The sequence below is a fragment of the Typopeltis vanoorti genome, chromosome 7 (assembly GCF_054136105.1).
Source record: "Typopeltis vanoorti isolate ZY-2024b chromosome 7, IOZ_Tvanoo_1.0, whole genome shotgun sequence".
NCBI classification, from domain to species: Eukaryota; Metazoa; Arthropoda; class Arachnida; order Uropygi; family Thelyphonidae; genus Typopeltis; species Typopeltis vanoorti.
The window spans coordinates 5754105-5780543 of record NC_143555.1 but is presented as its reverse complement, the minus strand read 5'-3'; the positions used below and the strand labels follow the sequence as shown (position 1 = coordinate 5780543).

General features: G+C 34.1%; 1 protein-coding gene across 4 annotated transcripts in view; it reads right to left on the bottom strand.

Annotated features, from left to right (window-relative positions):
• The window catches only part of LOC150104464 (serine/threonine-protein kinase Tao-like), a 713758-nt gene that overhangs the window by 638593 nt on the left and 48726 nt on the right, over nt 1–26439 (bottom strand). For all 4 annotated transcript variants that reach the window (XM_090395159.1, XM_090395157.1, XM_090395158.1 and 1 more), the window contains 2 exons: nt 24013–24132; nt 2216–2273 (listed from right to left, as the gene is read on the bottom strand). The gene's annotated coding sequence lies outside the window, so the exon portion shown is untranslated. The remainder of the gene's footprint in view (nt 1–2215; nt 2274–24012; nt 24133–26439) is intronic.

The window sequence follows — 26439 nt, the reverse complement described above, 5'->3', positions numbered from 1 at the left end:
TTAGTGACATCTGTGTAGGGGAGAGTCTTGGACCAAAGGATGTTGTGGTTTGTTTCTAATCCATGGTGAGCTAATCCAGATTTCTCAGGTTTGTTGTGTTGAATTGATGACTGATGCTCTTGAATTCTTTTTTCTATGGAACATCCATTTGTCCAAAGTAAGAAAGATTACAAAGATTACAAGGAACTTGATACACACCAGGTAGAGACAAGGTTGAGCATTTATCTTTAGATGAAGGAAAATGGGTGGATAATTTGTTAATAGGTGTATTAAGTGGCTGTTAGATTATATTTCTTTAAAATTCTCAAAAGTGGTTCTGAAATCCCAGAAATGTAAGGAAATGAAACTCGACGTATTGAATCTTGGTTGTTCTGTGTTGGTTTGTAAGAATCGAAAAGATGTTGTGTACTCTTTTCGGAAAAGCCATTTAGTTTCATGTGATGTTTGATGGTCAAAAGTTCCTTCTGTAATAAATGAGAAGTTGAACAGTTAGTTTTGGCTCGTCGGATTAAACATTTTGTGACTCCTGTTTTTTGATGGTAGGAGCAGCTATGCTACCATACTAGGGAAGTGACTATGAGCAAGGTGGTTTCTGTCTGCCTTCCTTGCCAAAAAGATATATAAAACAATGATAATTCCCACAGTAATCTATGGCTCAGAATGCTGGATCATAAAAAAAACTCAATGCTTTTGAATTGAAATGCCCAAGAAAAATCAGCATTTATTTTATTTTTATTTAGCATATGATGTACAGGTATCAGGATATTACATACATATTACATAAAACAGCATAAAAACAATTGTAAAAATCATATTAAAAAGGGTACAATAGGTTGAAATGATTAAACATCAAAATTAAGAATCAGGAGTCAGAGCTTAATCCTTAAATCCCAGATCCACTCCAGGGATTCTGGGGTCAGTTTAAAAAAGTTCTCTTTAGTACGAGTAGATAGGGCACTCGAGCACAATGTGATTGATAGTCTGGATCCCGCTTCCGCATTCACAGTTTGGAGTATCGGACCAGTTCCATTTATGCAAGAGATGCTTAAATCTCCCATGTCCTGTTCTGATGTAAAGTAGTCCATACACGTCTAGGGAGATCGAAGCCCTCCAGACGAGATGTTGGATTTGAAATGAGAATTTGAAGATTGGAGGTACGTTGAAACCAATACTCTCCCCATGACTCACATATGTTGATTTGCTGGTCATTCGTTTGTATTGCACTCCTCCAGGCAAGGCACCTGGATTTCAGTCTTTGTGAGATGTGGAAGGAAATGTCTTGGTGAAAAACAAATGAAGTCAGAGAAGAACTTAACTTTAAAGAAACAATAATTACAGCACTAAAAAAGAGGATATGTCTCAAAAATGAATCCAGAAAGACTACAAACATATTATTAAATGGTAGAATTGAAGGACAGCGAAACACGGAAGACCAAGAAAGAAAGAAATGGATTGACATTAAAGAAAGAACCCACTTAAACTCCATAATAAAACTAAATAAAAAGATAGCAGACAGAAAGAAATGGCAAAAATTCGTCTTTGAGGAACTCAATCCACTATGAGCGGAAGAGAAGAAGATAAACAGAGGAAGAACTAGGGGGTCATCTGTAGAAGTTGTGTAAGATTGTAGTTAATAAGGGTGTATAGAGGCTAGATTTTTTTTTGCATCAAGAGTGGTGAATGAGTGGAATGGATTGCCAGAATTAGTTGGGGGTGCCCTGATAATAAATGTGTTTAAGGAGTGGTACGATAAGTTTTATGCATAAGTTAATGTGGATTCAGAGGTGGTCTATACCTGGTCTTCATGGTGTTACTACGAATTACAGCTTCCTGCAAATGGTATTTTTTAAATAGATCAGCTTTTCTTAAACATGGGAATGCATTATAGAAAGCAAGTTTCAAAACAACATGCAACCTACAAGTAAGGAAAGATGTCAAAGAATTTTTACTAGAAAATAATCTTGTGAAAATAATTGGACATAAAATTGTCACATGCAATTTTATGTCTAATTTATGTCCACATGACAAAGGTGACAGTGAAACAATGGTCATAATCCATTTAACGGCTTTCAAATTATGAAAGCTTATTAAATGTCTCTAAATCTCTAAAGAATGTAATGATATGATGCATTTATGACTAATATTTTATTGTTTATACACTGTTTACACTTTTAAAAGAAATATGGAAAAATTATAAACAAAAAATTAAACTTACTTGCCACCAAACTGCTATCTTCAGTATTCAGCATAAAGATTATGGGAATATTTTACTACTAAAATGCAACATAATATTAACAATTAGTATTATACTTTAACACAATTATAATTGTAATACTAAACATAGTAAATTATAAATCATGTGAAAAAAACAAAATTGCAGATCAATGCTAAAAATTTCATAGGATAATGAATTTAACACCAACACAGAGAGAATGCATATCATTTCAAAATTTGATCAGCAATATTTTTGAATTAAATGCCATTTGAACTTTTAGCTCTGTTAATACACAAACACAGAAGATATGTCAATTTTAACAGATAAAATTTTAAAACTAAAATAAAAAAACTCAAGAGTTTTTCTACTTAAGAATTAATCTTCTTTGAGTGCTCATGTAAATCAGGTTAATGTACCATTTATTTCTTCAACATTCCTGCCTTTAAAAGAAAACTAAATAGTTCAATAAAGTAAATGGGATGAAATTATTCTCAATGCAGGGCATCTTTATAATTAAGTCAATTATCACACAAATTACGTCACGATTAATAAAAAGTTATTTCAATCTTGACTTGTTCTTGAAACGGCGATTTTAGTTTAGTTTCAAAGTTTTATACATAAAATTGGCATATAGCGCACCTTTTCTCAAGATAACAAAAATGAAGCCAGACATCACTTAACATCTCAACTTTTCAAGTGCGAATTAATCAAATTTTCAAGTGAGATGAAATTAACTTAGTACACTTTAAAGCTAAATTGTGATCTGCAAAGATAACTGAGCCTAAACACAACTATTTTTATATTTTGTTAATAAGAAAATAGTTGAATTACATTCAAGAATTAATGTAAATTAATTCTTGAATGCAACAAGATCTTGATTAACAAATAGTCAATCTAGTTAATAAATAATCTAGATACCCACCACAGAATACGCTGGAAGAAAGCCACTTTACTATACTGCAGCAAATATACGTATGAAAGATTATTCCTGGAATTAGCCTCGGCTCTAAAAAAAATTACCAAACCTCAACAAATTTGGGCACATGAGACTGCCCCAAATTTGGGAAGCTTGCATCCTAAGAACATCAGCCCAACAGCCAAGACAACCCAATTTAGCCCACTAGCAGGCACCTTTAGGACTCTAGGACCAACTTCAGTTGCCTTCATCAGCCTCATTGTCTCGTTGTTAGTGCCTGGTGTGCACATATCATAGTTTTATGTTCCCAGAAAATGGCAATGTAATATTGCCAAAATAGGAAGGTATTGATTAAAGTTTTTAAATTAATATTTTAGTATATGCTGTCATTTCCTGAAAAATTTAAAGTCGTGTAACCAACATATAAGTTTATCTACAAGAATAATAAATAATCAGAATATAATACACCACTACAAACAAAGTTCATCATTATGAAAAGTTCAGAAAACAGTGGAGAGCTATACCATATTTACTCGAATATAATTCACCCTCTCATATACCTCACACTCTGATTTTACTTTATGAAAACAAAAAATAAAGTTTTGCATATAGTTCACACATGAAAAAAGTTTGAAACTTGAAGAAATAGTGAATGTTGTTATGGCAGTTTCAGATATTTTGGAATTTGGTTGAAAAGAATCAGCATTTAACTCAACAATCATCAGCTTGCCTTTGTCGTTGAATCGTGCGATCTTTTGTTAATACCACACCAATCATATGCATAGAGATGGAAGCAACCAGTAGAGGAAATGAGAGAGTGAGGGCACTGACTTCTTCTTGATCTTGGATTGCATGGAGGTGGATTATGATTAAGAAACCATCATTAGAACTGTTGTACAACTGGATTTTGAGATCTTGGGACATGATTTTGTTAGAATGATTAATTTACTTACAGAAGCATTGTCGCTAAAATATTCAAATATATGGCATGATAAAGGTGAGTGGCATAACATTGATAATTAACATTTAAATGCATTCATTTTATAAATAATGTGAGCCATTATAAATTATAATGAATACTGAGGATTTAATTATAAATGTCAATTTAGTTTTCTCTTGAAAAACTTTAGTTTTCAAAAATCCCTGCATATATCTCACACCAAGATTTTTAAAATTTAATTTTGGAGAAAAAAGGGAGTTATATTCGAGTAAATACAACATCATGGAATGAGGGTCTGGAGATGATTGACTAAGGTGGCTTCTGGTCTCTGGGGGTATGAAGAACTGCAATTTGCAATCTAGGTGGGGAGATATGATTGAGACATATAATTGGGATTGAGAGACAAGTTGGTAAGGGATTTTTACCAGATTAACATGGATGAGGGTTTTCCAAAGAATGGGGATAAGACAGGGTGAGAACAAGAGGCAATCCCTTGGTAGCTGCATAAGGAAGGTATGAGAAGGAGATTGAGAAGTAGTTTATTTGCAAGTAGAGTGATGAGTGATTTAATGCATTGCCTGAGAGTGCAATGAATACAGAGATGGTGAATGTATGTAAGACACATTTGATGCCTTAAATGCATTTATGCATAACAGAGGAACCTCCCACGATTTATTTACTCCATGGAGATCTGATGATGATAATGACAAAGGAAATTTAGCAATTTAATTATCCAAGAAAAAAAAATACTCATGAGGAATTCAAACAGTATTTTGAGAGACTAAATAGATCACGACCTGACTAAAGTCAAGAATGCTATTGAGACATTAAAAAAATAAAAAGATAACAAGTGAAAATAAAACTGCAACAAAAATTTTTAGAAATATGAACATTTTTAACAATTGAGATTTATTATCTCAAACTAATATGCAAAAAGAGAAAATTCTAATGGAGTGGAACACAGCCGTACCCTATTTTTAAAAGGAGAGATAATGATTACTAATAACTATTGAAATCTCCCTCTAAAGACACCTGCTACAGAGCTGTCTGTGCTTATCTGGAAATAAATTAATGAATATATTTCAAACATCAAAGATTTATCAATCCTATTTTCATACTTTGACAATTGCTAGAAAAATATCAATTTGATAAAGAACTGTCTCTGTGAACTGCAACTCATAGTATTTCTTAGGAAATACTATGGGATGCAGTGTGACTTTTTAGAATACTCCTAAAGTAAATAAATAGGACAACTACATAATAGCCACATCCTCTGAGGTACATTTTCTACAACTATTCATCAAACTTGGAAATAAAATCTGGCTGGACTCAAGCCTAGATTAGTTCTCACTAATCCTCGGAGCCTAGGAGATGCTTCTGTGTTCAGAGATCTAAATAACCAAAAGAGAACAGTTCAATGGAGGATAACATCCTATTTCCCCACTATTAGCCTCTGAGACCTTCAGTAGGATGTTATACAAACTATTGTTGACTCATATTAGTAAACTCATAGAAACCATGGGAATAGGTTTTAGTAAATTTTTTTAGCATAGTATTATACCTAATAAGACTTTGTTCGGTAGTTTGTTATAAGGAGCAAATCTATTACAGCAGCATACAGGGCAAGTAAACCTATGGGTTATGTCATAAACAAGGAAAATACTGTGCATTTCAAGAACCTGTCATGACTGATTCAACTTGGCCATCATCTTTCAGCAAGTGGATAATTTTAAACATCTACAATCAACCTCAACAAGTACAATGATAATAAAGAAATTGAAGACAATTGGGAATGCCAATAGTGGTATCCACTACTAGCCATTCCCAATTGTCTTCTGCAAGAGCTATAAGATTTGCAATAAGAATCTAAATTAACAAAACAGAATATTGTCAAGAAAAGCACCAAACACAAAGACTTTACAAAATGTACAAGGGATTAGAGAATGTGTTAACCTATTTCTTGAAGAGCTGAGGATTGTATTCACTGAAGAAAACAATATGAAAAAGATGTTCCAAACAAAAGGAGATGGAATGAAGAAATAGGATGGGAGATTGGTGGATAACTCTGGAGATGAACTGTGTAGATACTGAGTAGCAGCTGCTTGTGTTCTTAGATGATTAGTGGAAGCGCAGGTAGAAGTAGCGTGTAATAGAACAGCATCCATAAAAAAAAAGAGAAACGGCTTCTGTGAGGAAACCGGAGTGAGAGATTAGCTATTAAGTATCTTGTTCTCTTCTGGATATAATCAAGTATTCTTAGAGAAGTTTTGGATGTGCTACTGCAAATGCAAGAAAGATATTTTAAGGACAGGCAGATTTCGGATTTATGAGTGCAAGAGAGAGAGAGAGAGAGAGAGAGAAGCAGTATTCTAAACAAAAATGAACATTTTTTTTGTAGGAAGACTATGGATGACATATGATTATGTTAAGATAAGCTAAATTGTGAAAGCCAAACATGAAGAGAAAAACGATTTTGACCAACAGAGTATTTAACTAAATAAGGGAAGGTGGGTGAAGCAAGACCATTCTGAAAAATTAAAATTGTTTCAAAAGAACTGAAATTCACTAGATTATCTTCATCCCACTTAAGAATAGTGAAGACATCCATTTTTAAGATGTTGGTCTCTAAGCTTGAATTATTTGAGCACTACAAGGTTTCATAAATGAAGAGGAATGAAAGAGAAAAACAAATAATACAATATTTATTATAATCATTAAAACTAGAGATAGAATTTGAATTACTGAAAGGACATTTATGCATAGCAGAAAGTTTTTGTGAAAGCACAGAATCAGTTTTAATTGATAAAACAGGCCTCTTTTTCCAATTTTATTTTAAAACATGTTTTGCATCATGTCTCAAAACTGAAATAAGGCTTCTATTTGTTTATTGTTCATAATGAAGAGTGAATTTATACATGAATGAAATTTACACGAATCAGATTTTGTCCATTCGACAGGAAAGACAAATAATATATGGAAATCTACTACAAATAATAGAGATCTCTAATATCCACATATAGAATGTGGATATTACAGATCCACCATTATTTCAAAGTCTAATGTTGGTAGAAACTATGAAAGTTTAATAATTTTGGCCTGGGAGCTTAAGGGAATACAGTTCTCCTCATTGGAGTTACCTCAGCTTGCATTACTTAAAAGAATACAACTGCTGCCCATGTGTCTGTATTCACCTTTTATTAGTACATCTGGCCTGACAGCTGTTTTGAATTGGTTGGTTCTCTTCGGAGACCAAGCAGAAATCTTAAGAGAGCAAAAACTCCCATTCAATACTAAGGAAATCCAATGTCAGAGAATTGTATTTTTTGGAAGTGAACTCTCAGTCGGCACATAAAAATAATTAATAAAGGAGGAACCATATGGTTTAATTTCTGCAATGTAAATGAAATTGAGGATATTAGACATCCAACATTATTTTAAAGCCAAATTTTTTGTAGAAACTATGAAAGTTTTGCAAATTTGATCATGAGAGATTACGACGATACAATCCTCAGCACTGAAGTTGCCTTAGCTTGTACTACTTAAAAGAACTTAACTGCTGCCAAAGCATCTGAATTCTTGTCTGCAGTCATGTTCTTTTAAGCAGTGCAAGTCAAGGCAACTCCAATACTGAGGATTGTATTGTCATAAGCTCTCAGGATCAAATTTACTAAACTTGCATAGTTTCCACAAAGATTTGGCTTTGAAATACTGTTGGATGTCTAATATCCACTATTTCTATATGATTTACCTTGCAGAAATGAAGTCATATGGCTTGTCCTTTATTTACTTATACTTTATGCAACGAGTCCTTACAAAAAATACACATTGGATTTCTTTAGTACTCTATGAAAGTTTTTCCTCTCTTAAGGTTTCTGCCTCATCTCTGAAGAGAACCAACCAGTTGAAAACAGCTGTCAGGCCAGTGAAACCTGTATCAAATGAACTAATAAAAGGCAATAATACACACACACCAGGTCAAATTTATGACAATTTCATAGTTTCTACAAACATTCAGCTTTGAAATAATGTTGGAAAATGTCTAATATCCGCTATTTCTATATAATGTACATAACCAAATGAAGTCCTATGTGCCTTCCTTTACTAATTACAAATACAATTTATGAAAATAACAAGTAGTAGTTAACACTTGCTATGGGGGCCAGACCCACTTTTCATAACATAATGAAAGTCACGTGATTCAGTCTCCAGCTTGTCTTTCATGTATTTTTTAAATAACACTTGAAAAAACCTGTTAATTATGCAGGATGTGCAAATATAAATTACGCTAAGCTAACATATCGTGAATTAAGAAAACATACTTATGCCAATACTACATTACAACTGCCTTCCTACTGTCAATTTTCTGCCAAATTAATCTGGCAGAACTCCAATACTATCAATATCTAACATTTCAGTCTTTCAGGTGCTTCTTACTGCATCAATCCATGTAGATCTTAGACTTACACTGGGTCCTTTCCTACAATCCTTTCACCGACTACTTGTTTTGGTAACTTTTCTTCTTCCTCGTTTAAACAACCATACTATCTGAGATGAGCTCATCTCAGCACTCCTGAATGCTAATGATGTCAACTTTCTTCTTAAAAATTGTAAATTTTAATATGATTTTGTCACTGATGCTCTATGTTTACCTACTATCCAATTTTTTCAGAACTCCCATATCTGTGGTCTAATTAGTGATCAAGTGTTATTTCTAACCAAGCTCTCAGATCCATAAGTTAAAAATGGTTTGAACATTACCTTGCATACTGCTAGATTAGTTCTCTTATTCCATATAAATTTATACAGTTGACTCCCTGCAATACCATACAGCTTCACTAATTTTGTCATCTATTTCCATATTTCATTTCCCCATCTTCACTAAAAACTGTGACTAAATAGATTAAATATTTTACTTATTCTATAGGTTCTCATTCATAATGCAGCTTATGTTTTCAATATTTCTGCTGTCTTTTTAAATGTTGATTTAAAAATGTGTTACAGAAGTTAGTCAAGGAATCCTGCAGACACTGGATTTATTTAAGAGCATAAGATCATCTGTATAAAGTAAAAGGTGAGTTAAATATCTCCAATTCTGATAAAGCTTACTATCACTTTCCTTCATATATGATCTATATAGATGAGGAATAATAATGGAGATAATGTGCATCCCTGACTCACACCTCTACTAGTTATAACTGAAATATCAACTATATATTGTTCAAATAATACCATTACACGTGAAAGAAATAGATGGGATAGAATAATCTACTAGTTTCATGAAAATTCTTGTTTCACATCATCAGAAATATGTGAATAAACTAAAAAAAACAGGTTATAATAGGGTGAACCAACTCTCCGATATTTCCCAGGAACTCCCATATTTTAGCTAATTTTTTGGATCATCCCGACTCCCATATTGATCTTTAAATACTCCCATATTTTTCATAATCAATCATTGTCGTTAATTTTTCAATGTATATTATAACCACCAAATATAATTTGACACTAATATTGATATTTTGGAAAAATCTAATCGATACAATTCTGTTCCGGCCAAAATATACATGGGTGTTCCGACAAAAATGTTCTATCGTTAAGTTGATCTTGTAACCTTTGGTGGCATTTTAATAACCGATACCCATTCGGAATAATCAACTCATTAGTACCAATTTTCAATATACACTTCCGGATTTTGTTTGTCTGTTTCCTACCTTGCGTTCTTGCCAGCCGTTGTGTCATTCATTCTGAAAGTATTTTCAGTATCCTTGAACATTGAGTGCCATAGCATATTTTCGTGATGGTGAAACGGAAAGTAATAATGTAAAAAGACAACCAAAAAGGAAATGTCAATATTTTGTGTTTATCTGAAGAAATGGGAAGAACGGTACTCGTGGCTAAAACCCGTGCCATCCAACGTTCACAAAGCTAATAGTATTCCAGACTCAAATGCCCACACTGAGAGAATGTTCTCAATGATGGACAGATCAGAGAAATTAAAGTAGCTTAGAATTAATTAAATTAGAACTAACGGTGATGATCAATTTTGATTATGATTGTAAAGAGTTTTTGCAGTTTGCACCAAGGAGACAAGAAAATCAAAGCTGCTGCAGCATCTGTTGATAAATATAAGTTTCATCTAAGACATATGGATATTTTAACTGTATGTAAGTATAAGTATGTAAGTAAATATTTAAATAATATTTAAAATTATATTAAATATTTTGATGTGCTATAATTTAAATTGCATTTTATATATTTTAAATTAAACCATCCTATCAATTAATGTGGGATTCATGTCCCAAAAATTTCGCTAAAATTTGTCATGACCTAATCTCCCTTATTTTCATGTTCAAAAGTTGGTCACCCTAGTTTATAACAGGTAACATACATCATGAAGTATTTAAAAAACAGGAATAACAATGGACAGTGTGCATTTGCTATGATGTTGTTTGCTGGTTTGTGGTCTGCTGAGAACCACTGGTAACCATGTGCATGTCATGTTGAATTAGAGAAAACCAGACGATGTAGAATCATCCCTTCTTTTGCACTGTTAAGGATGTTTGATAATTTCAGCTGATTCCTTGAATGCTCTTGAGAAAAAAATTATAATCTATGTGAAGCATTTTGGTTTGCTGCCATAATACTTAATGTTTGGTTTTAGTTGCATGTGCTGCCAGTCCTAATTTGTGTTTCCTTTTGTTCTCCATGTCCTTGATATATTCAGATTGGCATATTTCTCTCAACCTGCTGTGTGTCCCATAAGTACAAACCATAAACACAGTTGATTTTGTAGATGCCAGGTTTCTTCAATAGTGGATGGGAAGGTTTTGGAGGTTTCAAGAGTAGAAAATGGAATAGAAAGCCACCTTTATATATATATATATATATATATATATTTTATATAGTATCCTTGATATTTTGTCTGACTGTATATAAAGAAGAATTAGTGTTCCTCTGGAGTCTTGCTTTTCATGTTCATCTGACTATCTAAGAGATTGATATAAAATTTTGTGGATTGGAGTTCGATTATAATCATCCTTTTGTAAAATGGTGTTTAGGTAGTTGAGCACTTGGTTTCTTTTATCGATATTGGTGGAGATTCCATAAGCTTTGCCACATAGGGAATGAATAATGCCAATTTTTTGCACTGGTTGGTGATGGGATATGGCGTGCAAATATTATCCAGTATTTATTGACTTTCTGTGCACTGAGAAACTGAGTATGTTCTTCCAGGATACTTCTATAAGCGAGTCTAAAGATGGTAAAGAACTGTTTATCTATAATTCAACAGTACATTTTATCCGAGGATGGATATTATTAAGCTATGAGAAAAATTCTCCTAACTTGCTATTCACAATTGGCCCACCTCTATTGTTGCTCAAGAAACCTGGCTACGAGATCAACTGTGCATGTAGTTTGCACTACATAAAACAGACATGTAGGTTGAGAGAAATATGTCAATCTGAATACATCCAGGATGTGGAGAACAAAAGGAAACAAATTAGGACTGGCAGCATATGCAAGTAAAAATCAAAATGCAAACCAAAATGCTTCACATAGATTACAATTTTTTCCTAAGAGCATTCAAGGGATCTGCTGAAATGATCAAACATTCTTAAGAGTGCAACTTAAAAGATGGAGTGATTCTATGTCAAGTTTGGTCTTCTCTAATTCAACACAACATGCATATGATTACCAGTGGTTCTCAACAGACCATAAGCCAGCAAACATCACAGCAAATACACACTATCCACTGTTATTCCTGTTTTTAGAAATATTTCATGATTTATGTTACCTGTTATAACTGTTGAAAAGAATAAGATGTAAGACAGTATTGAAAAGAATAACATGTAAGAAAGTTTTAAAGCGAATAAAAGTTGAGCAGCTCTCAGATGTGAACTGTAGACTAAAATACACAAAGATTATTGAAGAAAAAATGAAAGAGTTTGAGAACAAGAATCAAACCTTGGAGATTCAGTGGCAAGCCTTCAAGAAAACACTGATTGATTCAGCCAGAGAGGCATGTGGTGAGGTTGTCTGCAAGGATAGAAAAATCAGAACACCCTGGTGGACACAAGAAGTTAAAGAGGCAGTGATGGAAAAGAAGAAAGCATATCAAAAGTTCCTGTCAAATAAGTCAGCTTGTGCTCTTAGAGAATATAGAGACAAATGCAAGAATGCTAAACACTGTGTAAAACTAGCTAAATAAAAGTCATGGGAGGACTTTGGCAAGAATATAGAAAATAAATATCAAGAAGGTGGCAAAATATTCTGGAGGTTGTTGAAGAAGATTAGAAATGGAGGAAGTGTGCTGTAAAAGAAGTTAGAGATGATAAAGGTGACATGAAAATGGTAGAAAAAGATATCCTCGAAGTATGGAGTAATTACTTCGAAAAATTGCTAAATGAAACAAGCAGTCATAGCACAGTGGTAAAAAAAAACACTCAACAGGCATTCAGTCAGGAATACATATCCATACTTGAAGTAGAAAAAGCCATCAAAGGCTTGAAATGTGGAAAGGCAGCAGGAGTAGATGATATTCGACCAGAAATGCTGAAGTATGGTGGTATAAGAGTCTTACAGTGGCTCTACTGCATAGTTCAGAAGGCCTGGACAGAGGGACGAATTCCCAATGATTGGAGTAGAGCTCTCATAGTACCCATATATAAAAAGGGAAATAAAACTGAATGTGAGAATTACAGAGGTATTTCCCTACTGAGTGTTCCTGGCAAGATCTATGTAAGTATACTTGAGAAACGGTTGAGAAGAATTGTGGAAGAAAAGCTAGGTGAAGAACAAGCTAGATTCAGGCCAAATAGAGGCTGTCAGGATCAGATCTTCACTTTAAGACAAATAGTCGATAAAGCATGGGAATATAACAAAGATCTGTATTTAAGTTTTGTCGATTTGGAAAAGGCATATGACAAGGTGCCAAGAGAAGCTATTCAATACGCTGCAGTTATATGGTGTCAATGGGGCATTATATCAAGCAATACTTAGTCTTTATTTGAGTTGTAAGTCAGCAGTTAGAATTGAAGGAAGTACAGGAAGATGGTTTAATGTTAAATCTGGTGTGACACAAGGATGTACATTATCCCATCTGTTATTCATTATCTATATGGATCACATTATGAAGGAAAGTGGTATTAAACATGATATCAAAATTGGAGATGTTAATGTCAGCTCTTTGCTTTATGCAGATGATGTTATACTTCTAAATAAATTCGCTACAAGTCTGCAAGATTCTCTGACTAAATTGAATAGCTGTTGTAATAGGTATGGTATGAAGGTCAGCAATTAAAAGACAAAGACAATGAAAATAGGCAGAATCATTTGAAAATGTCAACTGTGTTGTGAATGGAGAATATGTGGAACAAGTAAAACATTTCAGCTATTTAGGCACGATTTTTACTGAAGATGGTAAATTAAATATAGAAATAGACAACAGAATCAGCAAAGCCGGTATAGTGGGAGGTCAATTGAATAAATTCATATGGAATAAGAGAGAAATTAGTCGGAACACTAAATTAGCTGTATACAAGACAGTGTTCAAACCAGTTTTAACTTATGGATCTGAGAGCTGGGTCAGAAGTAAAACACTTGACCAAAGACTAGAGCCCACAGATATGAGAGTCCTGAGAAAGATTAGAGGCGTGAACAGATGGCATCAATGGCAATATCATATTAAAAACGAGAATATTAGGAAAGAACTTGACATTGTCAGCATCCAGGAATGCGTTAGCAGAGCTAATCTCAGGTGGTATGGTCACTTAAACAGAATGGGCGAGGAAAGATTAGCAAAACAAGTGTTCTCTGCCAGGTTGGCAGCAAAATGACCCAGAGGAAGACCAAGATATAGGTAAATTGATACGGTACAAAGTGCCTTAGACGATAGAAATATAAGATCTGATAATGTTGGAGTCTTGACAAGTAACAGACTGATTTGGAGGAAAATTGTAGATAGGAAATTAATAATGATGTAAATTTTTCATGTAGTACTATCATATCCTGTACACCCCTTGAGGGTACATAGCAGGAATTGATGATGATGCTATAACCGTTTTTTTTTTTTTTTTTTTTTTTTTTAGTTTTATGCACATATTTCTCCTGATGTTATGAAACAAGAATTTTCATGAAATTAGTAGAGTGATCAATATAAAAATTATTCTATCCCATCTGTTTCTTTCATGTGAAATAATACTGCAAAAATATTTCTAACATTATTCTCTTCAGTTTTCATGTCTCCTTTATCATTTCATTCCTTTTAGATGCACTTTCCTGAATTTCTAATTTTGTTCAATTCAGATTTTGACCTACATCACTCTACTTGATATTATCTGCCATTCAAAGAGGTTATCTTTGTGTTTGGTGCTGCACATTATATTTTCTCCTTCCTTTCCTCAGACCATTATTGTCTGAATATAATATCCTATTTTTGTAATTGAGAAGATTCTTACATGTTTTTGTCTTCTTCATTTTGATAACACCAAGTATGTCAATTTGATAGTTCTTTAATTCTTGTGTCAGTTCCGCTTCCCTATTTATGCTTTTTATGATAATGTTACCTGTCTTGAATCTGCTAATGATGAATTGGAGTTTGTTAAAGCCTGTTCCCTTTGGTTCCTCGATGAAAACACACTGGGGCACCTGTTTAACTGGTGAGGCAATGCTCAAGCCAGCATGAATTTCCATCATGTTTTGTTTTAGCTTGAGTCAATAAGAATATAATTTGGTTGACTAAATCTCAAACTGCCAGCCCATCCCCACTTATTCAGGTTTCCAGGTAATTACTGGTTAAATAGGGTGAACAACAGAAGGTGAGCATTGGACATTAAGTCAGAAGCCCTGGTCAACATTCTTTGAAAAGCTATGTTGAGGTCTACTCCCAGCTATCTAACTTTGACCCTTAAGCAACTCTCCATCAAACAAAATCATATTCAAATTCTCAGTACTCAAAATCATTGCATTTATTTACTTTTAGAATTACTACTGGACATTCTGAACTGCTTATATCGTGCAAGTTTTTCAAATTACTTCAGACATCAAAAAGATCACCTTTTTAAGAATTAATTTTATGATCTGATTCTTCTTAGGGTCACTCTTCTTTCCATTTTTAAGTTTTTTCAATATATACCTGAACAGTTTGCCTCCTTTGCAATTTATCTTCTATATTTTATTATTAAGGGTTTATTATTTTATTATTAGGGGTGCTTAAGGGTCAAAGCTGTATAACTGAGAGGAGACCTCCACATAGCCTTTAAAGGAATGCGGAGAACCGACCAGGGCTCCTGACCTAATGTCCAATCCTCACCTTCTCGTGGTGCACCCTGTTGGGTATCTACTTTGATACTGAACAAACGAGGACGGGCTGGCAATTTGGGATTTAGCCGACCAAATTGTATTCTTATTGGTTAAACCAAAATAAAAAATGATGGTACAAAGTGACAAAATTTCATGCCGGCTGGGGCGTCCCCCAGTTAAACAAGGCCCCCGTTGTTTTCACCAGGGAACCAGGGTGAACAGCGAAAAGTCAACTACTGGAACAAATCTGAAAACAAACCCCAACTCAACATTACCAGAGTTAAAGATCGGTACTATCAACATAAGAAGCCTGAATGGCAAAGAAATGGAGCTAGCTGAGGAATTAGATAAGTACCAGATCGACATAATAGGGGTGACTGAAACAAAAAAGACCAAAACTGGTGAGATCTTTCTGAGCAATAAAATAAAATGTTATATTCAGGCAATGACAATCAAGGAAAAGAAGGAGTAGCCATAGTATTCAACACAAAATACGAGGCTAATCTTCTTGAATGGCAGTCAGTCTCAAGTAGAGTAATGTGGGCAAATATGAGAATAGGGAACTGGACAATGAGACTTATTTATGCCTATGGTCCCACAGAAGGTTCTACTAAGGTAGAAGTGGAGGAATTTTTTGAGGCTTTAGAAAAAGCAACTGATACAATGAAAAATTGGTCCTTGTTGGGGATCTAAATAGCAGAGTAGGAAATGATTGTGAGACATACAAAAATATTTTGGGAAAATTTGGAGAAAAGAGCAAAGCTAATAATAATGGCAAATATCTGTTGGATTTCTGCTCAGGACATGGACTGGTTATTACTAACACCATGTTCCAACATAAAAATGTGCACAAATTCAAATGGAGAGAAGAGGCTAGGAATAAGAAAAGTCTCATTGACAATGTTATTGTTGATAGTGATGTTTTCTCCCTGGTGCAGGACACCAGAGTGTACAGAGGATTTGAAATTGGAAGTGATCACTATTTAGTCTTGAGCAAGATAAAATTGAATTTCATATTGAAAAGAATAACATGTAAGAAAGTTTTAAAGCGAATAAAAGTTGAGCAGCTCTCAGATGTGAACTGTAGACTAAAATACAGAAATATTTTTGAAAAGAAAATGAACGAGTTTGAGAACAGGAATCAAACCTTGGAGATTCAGTGGCAAGCCTTGAAGAAAACCTTGATTGATTCAGCTAGAGAGGCATGTGGTGAGGTTGTCTGTAAGGATAAAAAAATCAGAACTCCCTGGTGGACACAGGAAGTTAAAGAGGCAGTGAAGGAAAAGAAGAAAGCATATCAAAAGTTCCTGGCAAATAAGTCAGCTTTTACTCTTACAGAATACAGAGACAAATGTAAGAAAGCTAAACAGTGTGTAAAACTAGCTAAACAAAAGTCATGGGAGGACTTTGGCAAGAATATAGAAAATAAATATCAAGAAGGTGGCAAAATATTCTGGAGGTTGTTGAGGAAGCTTAAGAATGGAGGAAAGAGTGCTGTAAAAGTAATTAGAGATGATAAAGGTGACATGAAAACGGGAGAAAAAGATATCCTTGAAGTATGGAGTAATTACTTTGAAAAACTGCTAAATGAAACAAGCAGTGATGACAGCACAGTGGTAAAAAACACTGACCAGGCATGCAGTCAGGAATACATATCCATACTTGAAGTAGAAAAAGCCATCAAAGGCTTGAAATGTGGAAAGGCAGCAGGAGTAGATGATATTCGACCAGAAATGCTGAAGTATGGTGGTATAAAAGTCTTACAGTGGCTGCACTGCATAGTTCAGAAAGCCTGGACAGAGGGACGAATTCCCGATGATTGGAGTAGAGCTCATAGTACCCATATATAAAAAGGGAAATAAAACTGAATGTGAGAATTACAGAGGTATTTCCCTACTGAGTGTTCCTGGCAAGATCTATGCAAGTATACTTGAGAAACAGTTGAGAAGAATTGTGGAAGAAAAGCTTGGTGAAGAACAAGCTGGATTCAGGCCAAATAGAGGCTGTCAGGATCAGATCTTCACTTTACGACAAATAGTCGAGAAAGCATGGGAATATAACAAAGATCTGTATTTAAGTTTTGTCGATTTGGAAAAGGCATACGACAAGGTGCCAAGAGAGAAGCTATTCAATACGCTGCAGTTATATGGTGTCAATGGGGCATTATATCAAGCAATACTTTGTCTTTATTTGAGTTGTAAGTCAGCAGTTAGAATTGAAGGAAGTACAGGAAGATGGTTTAATGTTAAATCTGGTGTGAAACAAGGATGTACATTATCCCCTCTGTTATTCATTATCTATATGGATCACATTATGAAGGAATGTGGTATTAAACCTGATATCAAAATTGGAGATGTTAATGTCAGCTCTTTGCTTTATGCGGATGATGTTATACTTCTAAATAAATCCGCTACAAGTCTGTAAGATTCTCTGACTAAATTGAATAGCTGTTGTAATAGATATGGTATGAAGGTCAGCAATAAAAAGACAAAGACAATGAAAATAGGCAGAGTCATTGAAAATGTCAAATGTGTTTTGAATGGAAAACCTGTGGAACAAGTAAAACATTTCAGCTACTTAGGCACGATTTTTACTGAAGATGGGAAATTAAATATAGAAATAGACAACAGAATCAGCAAAGCTGGTATGGTGGGTAGTCAATTGAATAAATTCATATGGAATAAGAGAGAAATTAGTCAGAACACTAAATTAGCTGTATACAAGACAGTGTTCAAACCAGTTTTAACTTATGGATCTGAGAGCTAGGTCAGAAGTAAAACACTTGACCAAAGACTAGAGACCGCAGATATGAGAGTCCTGAGAAAGATTAGAGGCATGAACAGATGGCATCAATGGCAATATCATATTAAAAATGAGGATATTAGGAAAGAACTTTACATTGTCAGCATCCAGGAATGCGTTAGCAGAGCTAATCTCAGGTGGTATGGTCACTTAAATAGAATGGGAGAGGAAAGATTAGCAAAACAAGTGTTCTCTGCGAGATTGGCAGGAAAACGACCCAGAGAAAGACCAAGATATAGGTGGATTGATACAGTACAAAGTGCCTTAGACGATAGAAATATAAGATCTGATAACGTTTGAGTCTTGACAAGTAACAGACTGATTTGGAGGAAAATTGTAGATAGGAAGTTAGTAATGATGTAATTTTTTCATGTAGTACTGTCATATCCTGTACACCCCTTGAGGGTACATGGCAGGAATTTGATGATGATGATGATTTTATTATTGTTATCATCATCATCATCAGAGACCTCCAGGGAGTCAAGGACTCATCAAGGGAGGTCCTAGATCCCTCACACCAGATGTCATACCTTCTCTTAAACTCATTCACACTGGAGTTATAGAAAACTTTTTCCAAAAGGTTTCCTATAACTCCACTTTTTTTCATAAACTTTCCAATAACTCCTGTTTAACTATTAGATGTAGGCTTTGATACTTTGCTTTTATATTCTCTAAGATCAAATGTTGATTTATGTGACAGGAGCTTTTGAATGATTTCATCTTTTACTGCCTGGATTTAATTTCTTGCATTCATACACAACGTTATCTCTTTCCAATCCTTGCAGATCCCTTTCCCTCCCACTCCATCTCTATGATGTTTTCAAAATAATTATTATTTACATATCTGAAAATATGATTTAAGCTGCTGGACTATTTAAACGTCACTATGTGTTTTTCTTTTCAATAGTATGATCACTTTTATCTCACTGAAAACTAAACTGTGATCTCTGCTATTTCAAATCCTGCACATTACTATATGCAGAACTAAGTTGAAGGTATCAATAATGAACAATAACATAAGACTTATTTCTTGCATGTTCTTTCCATGTAAATTTATACACATCTTTACATCAGAACATGATATCAGTGGTTACTAGTCCAAATAATCAAATTCCTGATATATCCTCAGTAGGTGTGTACAGGATATAAATAGTATATGAAGTTACATCATTACTAACTTTGAAATGACAATTTTCCTCCAAATTAATCTGTTATCTGTCAAGACTTCAATATTATAAGATCTTATATTTCTGTCTTCTAAGGCACTTTTTACTGTAACAATCTACTAGATCTTGGTCTTATTCTGGATCTTTTCCCTGTCAACCTGGCAAAGAACACTTCTTTTGCTAATCTTTCCTCTCCCATTCTGTTTAAATGACATACCACCTAAGATTACACTGCTATCACATTTCTGAATGTTAACGCCAAGTTCTTTCATCATATTCTCATTTTTAATATGATACTGCCATCTGTCGACTCCCCTAGCTTTCTACCACAACTCTAATATCTGTGGTCTCCATTCTTTGATCAGGTGACCCAGCTCTCAGATTCATAAGTTACAACTGGTATGAACAATGCCTTGTATACAGCTACGTGTGTAGAGGCTTAAGTGCTGTGAGGACATCATGTTGGAGGCTTAATGGATATTTTTACAACACTTAAAAAGAATTAAAATAGACTTTAATGCTTCCTATATTTCGTCCTAGTCACTAGGACATCTACGGGGATTACAAAAAAATTTTAATGTAACATATGCACAAATAACAAACAATACTAAGCCCAACCACTTGGGTGACACTAAAGTCCTATCTAGGTAGAGTGCCCTCTAAGGGCAGTAGTAGGTGGCCTGGAATGTAAGGTGGGAACTCTGGTGATGAGTGTTTCCCAAATCTTCGGAAGCTTAATGCACCCATATTTATTGAGATTTGGTTGGTTTTTGAGAGCTGCTGCTGCTTCTAAGAAAAGTCTCTCTTTCTTGAATTTGCTGTGGTGGAGCATGGTGGTTTTCTTCCATGATACTCTGTGGGTGGTGTCCAAAACATGGTCAGCCAAGCCTGAATGGCCATTGTTGTGTTTGAAGATGTAAGACTTGTGTTCCTCTAGACGGATGGATGCTGATCTGCCTGTCTGTCCAAAGTACGCCAGCTTACAGGAACAGGGTACTTTGTAGACTCCAGGCAGAGAGAGAGGAGGGAGCTGATCTTTCGTAGAACGGATAGTACGGTATCTACAAAGTACCCTGTTCCTGTAAGCTGGCGTACTTTGGACAGACAGGCAGATCAGCATCCATCCGTCTAGAGGAACACAAGTCTTACATCTTCAAACACAACTATGGCCATTCAGGCTTGGCTGACCATGTTTTGGACACCACCCACAGAGAATCATGGAAGAAAACCACCATGCTCCACCACAGCAAATTCAAGAAAGAGAGACTTTTCTTAAAAGCAGCAGCAGCAGCTCTCAAAAACCAACCAAATCTCAATAAATATGGGTGCATTAAGCTTCCGAAGATTTGGGAAACACTCATCACCAGAGTTCCCACCTTACATTCCAGGCCACCTACTACTGCCCTTAGAGGGCGCTCTACCTAGATAGGACTTTAGTGTCACCCACGTGATTGGGCTTAGTATTGTTTGTTATTTGTGCATATGTTACATTAAAATTTTTTTGTAATCCCTGTAGATGTTCTAGTGACTAGGACGAAATATAGGAAGCATTAAAGTCTATTTTAATTCTTTTTAAGTGTTGTAAAAATATCCATTAAGCCTCCAACATGATGTATACAGCTAGTTTAGTGTTTTAACTAATTTCTTAATTTATTCAGCTGACTTCCTGCCATACCAGCTTTGCTAATTCTGTTGAATATTTCCATATTTAATTTGCAATCTCTTCACTAAAAATTGTGACTAAATAGCTGAAATGTTTTATTAGTTCTATAGGTACTCCATTCCGGATGCAGTTGATGTTTTCAATGTCTTTGCCTATTTCCATTGTCTGTGTTTTTATTGCTGACAATGTGAAATGGGTCTCCACTAATGGATCAAGTTTTCTCACACAAGACACAACTGCTCTCTACTTAAACCTCAGATACAGCCACTTTTATGTTGTGAAGTGTTGTGAGAACATGCAGTCTTGTCATACTTGGTGCAGCAGGACAATAATTGTCCTTGGCTTAATTATGACAAGTTACTTTTGCTTTTTACTTTAAAAAAAAAAAAAAAGAAAGACTTAGTAAGAAGGTTGTGCCTTTTGTGTAATAAACTTTTATATGTTAAGATTTTCATCATTTGTTTCTGGGAATTGTAATTGTATTTTTCACTTACCAGTTTCATGTAGCATAAGAATAAATAAATAAAATACCAAGACTAATCCATGTTTGGAAACAAAAGCTAGCAAGTACTTATTGGTTTTGTCCTTTGCTCCATATTCAAAACAGTCAAACTCAAGGAACCATACAAGTCCATTAATAGAAAACTTTTATGAACATCCATATCTTACAAAGGATTTGAACCCATATCATTTGCAGAAACTACACAGTGGCTTTTATCAACTGTAGCAAAGTAAGCTTTAGAAATGTTTGCTATAGCTGTAAGAAATTAGGTATATCTTATGTATAACAATGATTTCCCTCAGCATTTCTATGTGTGAGATTTGCTTCTTACTTTGATGTTTAGAGGTTCAGATTAATTATTAACAATAAGTTTATAAACATATGCCTAGTTTATAAATAAAAAAAATACAAAATCACAAAAAAAATTATATGATAAAACTTTTCGATATCAACTGTGCCCAGTTTGCACCTTAATGTTTTGCATGACCACATTATTTTCTACAGTTTGATCTCTGAGGAGTTTTAAAAACTCCTGCAAGGAAAATTCACAGCCCACACACACATAAGGTGTGTCATGCTAAACATAACAGAAAGCATTGAATATGAACTTGAAATGACAGTAATTTTGATTCAAGTTCACTCATGAACTGCATACACTTCTACAGTTAACACATTCTCTTTCTTCCTAGTTGATAGCCCAAATCGAGCCTTGATGCCTCCTGGATTACACTTCTGACATGCAGTGTTTCTCTATTTATCATTAGTCTATTTTTGACATGCAGTCAAAAATAGACTAATGATAAAATTTAAAAAAATGATTCAGTAAAAAAAATATTCATGTTTTACCAAAATAGAAACAAAAAAGTACACAAGGTAGTCATAAATTATTCACCCCATTCAAGTCTTAATTCATTCCTACAGAAATATCTTAAAATATTTTGTGCTAACTAATAACAGCACAAAATATCCACACACACACACACATCCACATAGAACCCATTAAGGGCACAAGAACAACAGTGAAGGAGAAGGCACGTGTGTGTTTGTACAGCACTTGTGACTGTGGAAAACCAAATCTCCAATTACTCAATAGATATTTCATGAAAACTATCAGCAAATTCTATCAACAAACCAATTACTCAAGCGATGGCTGAAAAAATTTCAAGAAACTAGCAGTGTGCTACATCAGAAAGGAGCTGGTAGACCTAGTGTGTAAGAAATTCTAGATATGTTTATCTGAAGTTCTAAAAATCCATCCACTAAGCAAGCTAAGAAATGAAAATATGTTTAACAATGCATAATGGTTCACAGGAGGCTGAAACTCTTGTGAACCTGCAAACTGTGTAGAAACTTCTACTGAATGACAAACAGGTATATTTTGCTGTTGACATTCTTGACCATACTGATGAGGATGAGTATTTTTGAATGACAATTTTCAGTAATGAAGTGATATTTCATTTGTTTGGTTAAATATGTTTAGATATGCTTGAATTATGTGCTGCACTTCAGCTTGAGGATTTGTAGCTACATGTGTTCTTTCAGCAAGATGGGGCTTCACCACATTGGGGATCAGTAGTGCACAGGTTTCTGAATGGAAAGTTCCCTTCTCACTGGATCAGACAAGATGGCCTTTCCATGATATCCTTGCTTGTCAGATACTATGCTTCTGGATTTCTTTTTAATTTAAGTAGTATATACAGTATATGCAAAGACGGCTAAAAATATCAAAGAATTAAAATACATGATTAAAGAAACAATTAGCTACCATCACGAAAGACATACTTCTTAAAATCATTTAATGCCTTGATGTTCTGCATGATACAATGGGGCTCACATCAAGTTTACTGAATTCATGAATTAGAAGTATTGACTGAACTGTGATAGTCCACTAAATTAAAGCAATGTCTTGAGTTGTATTATTATCACAAAACATTTTAAGATAGTCACTAAAATAACCAATTTATTAAGGCTTAAAATGGGGCAATTATTTATTAACGCCGTATATTTTAGTTTTCAAAAGAAAACAAATCGAGAATGAGTAGAAACAGACATCTCAAAGTGTAAAATAATTCTTGAGAGAGAATTATTTCCAACCTCTTCCCCCTACTTTTTAAAAATAAAAAAAATTGCATTTTTTATTTTAAATTGAAAAATGAAATTTTAAAATATTCCCAAAACAATTATTTTAATTTAGATTTCCTCCCTTCACCACCTTAATTTGAATTATGTAACTTTATTATACCTAAATCAGACTGAAAAGCACCTTATTATAAACTCAAAACTTTGAACTATAATGAGTGTTATGAAGTGATTTCTCATCAGCAAACAGTGTAAATAAAATCACAAGAATTTTAAAATGTGATCATATCATTTACGGGGGGGAAGAGAGAACATGGAAAAATGTGACAATCAAATACAATTCAATTTTAGGAAAGAAAATCAAACTTCACTACAACATTCTGAAAAACTCATTTTAAATACAAATCAAACAAACTTTATCTCCTGACCTCATGACCAGAAGAACTCAAATTTTGCATGCACAAAGTGATATCACTTTGCTTTGAAATATAATAAAAATGCTCTTCCATATTCTTCCTTCTCAGATGTTCTGCATACTTCAGATTAATCTGTAGGAGAAAAAATAATAATAAAATAAAATAAACTAAAGGAGAGAACCATAAAAAAAAATAATAATAAAATAAACACTTCGATTAATAAATAGACAGTTAATCCATAATAACTTTAGTGTTTCAATCCAGTAAATAGCAATTTTGATTGCTGTGATCAAATTTTTGCCCAGCGAGCTTAGTAGAGCACAAAACTTGATCTCTGAGTCATGGGTTGAAGCCCCAAGTTGGGTGTAAAAATATTTTAGATCCTGTGTAGTAGCCCAATGAAAGTGGCTTTTGCACTCACAGCAATAAGCTGCCTGAAGAAAGACTTTTTGATTCTAGCTGCTGACTAAAGGAACTTTTTGCTAAGCTTGATTATATAAAGCTGTGGAGAATTCATGACTAAATAAACACACATAAAAACCACAGTAATAGGTTTTTTAATACGTAAATATTTCGACCTAAGGGTCTTAGGACATTGTCAGTACAGTTGAGAACAATACTAGGAATAACATACAGATAGGGCACTTGAATACAATAGAATCCAAATGCGTGCAGCAGCGCTTTCTAGCGTAAAAAAAAAAACATTGGAAATATTTACGTATTTAAAAAACCTATTACTGTGGTTTTATGTGTGTTTATTTAGTCATTTTTTCTAAGCTTTTCTTTGACTAGTTCCTAGGTTAGTCTGGCACAAGCAAGTGGGTTTGTTCTCTGGGAAACTTTGGTTTTTTTTTCATCCCATTCTGGTAGAATTTGTACAGTCAAGAAAATTGAATGTACAAACCAAATCTATTTCAGGCAATAAAATTATAGTGAAAAGATTAGGGACTGTGAGATGCCAGCTTGTCAGGTGTCTGTTAAATAATATTTATAATTAGTGATAGTTGATAGTGATTAGGGTCAGCTATCTGATTGGCTACTAATGAAAACTGAACTCCCCAGTCTCCAAAAGTTAGACAGGGTTAAAACAGCCTTGCCTACTCCCTATAGGAATATAAAAGACATTAGTGGATTTATTTATTTTATGATATTTTAACACAGGCACCCTAGGATGAAAGGAGTGATTAAGAAATGCTTCACTAATATAATTCAATTTAATGTTCCACTAATATTTTCAATTTTGCATTTGTATCATAATTAATACAAGAATGAAAATGGATAATTTTTTGTTTTTATAATGATCTCTCTCTCTTTCTCACACACACACGAGGTTTGGTTAGTCTACCTATAGCACATTAGTACTATCATTCAGTAGCAAGTTGGGAAAGGAGAAAGTTGTTCATGATTGATTTGAAGACTGGCAGCAGTATTCTTTGGGAAACACATAAAAGAGTAGACCATTCCAAATTACAGTAACAGAAGGAATGAAGAAGGATGAAGAAAAACTTGTTTTGTGAGTCTGGAGCTAAAAGTGTGAAGGAGTTTTGGGTGGCAGCTGCATGAATTTCAATGGATTTAGTACAGCAGTGTAATTATAAATGATAGTTCATATGAACAATTACCATGGAAATATTTACTGGCATTGAGTCGAGTACATGTAATCTCTGATTTGCACAGATTTGCTTATACAGTTTTTTCCACAACTGTATATACAAAATTCAATTGCTGATTTGACAATGAACTTAAAAAAAAAAGTACATAAACATTGGTTGATATACTTCCAATGCTATTGTTTCCATACATCCATGATATATTACAGATTTAATTTGCATCCTTATTAAGCACATCAATAAGAAATGTAAATCAAAATCACAGCAATCAGGATACACTGGTGTGGATTGCTGTTAACGATTGGATACAGATAAATATCACAAAAACTTGAAAAACATAAAAATCATACATAAACATAAGAACAATCTTTAAAGACAGAGATAAAATTAAAGAAGTAGGTGAAAATATTACTCTTCTTGGCAAAGAAAATCCATTCTCACACCAGACTGCTATTCATTTGAAGCAGTCTGGTGTGAAATCAAGGCTAGTAAGATAAAATATATAATTTGGTGTTGCTATAGAACAGAGAGTTCCAGGGATGATCTGGAAGACGCATCAGCAAATTAGTACAATGAGTACAGGTCAAGTGATTATTATGGGAGGACTTCAATTATAGAGATATAGACTGGAAGGAAGAAACATCATATATAGCAGGAAGGAAATGGAATTTATATACCTACTGAGAGATAATTACTTGAGGAAACATGTGATGGAAGGGACTAGAGGAGTGTGAGAGTATTAGAACTGGTCATAGAATCAGAAGAGCTATCTATAACTAATATTGACACATTGCTCCAATTGGCAAAAATGACCATGCAGGTCTCTTTT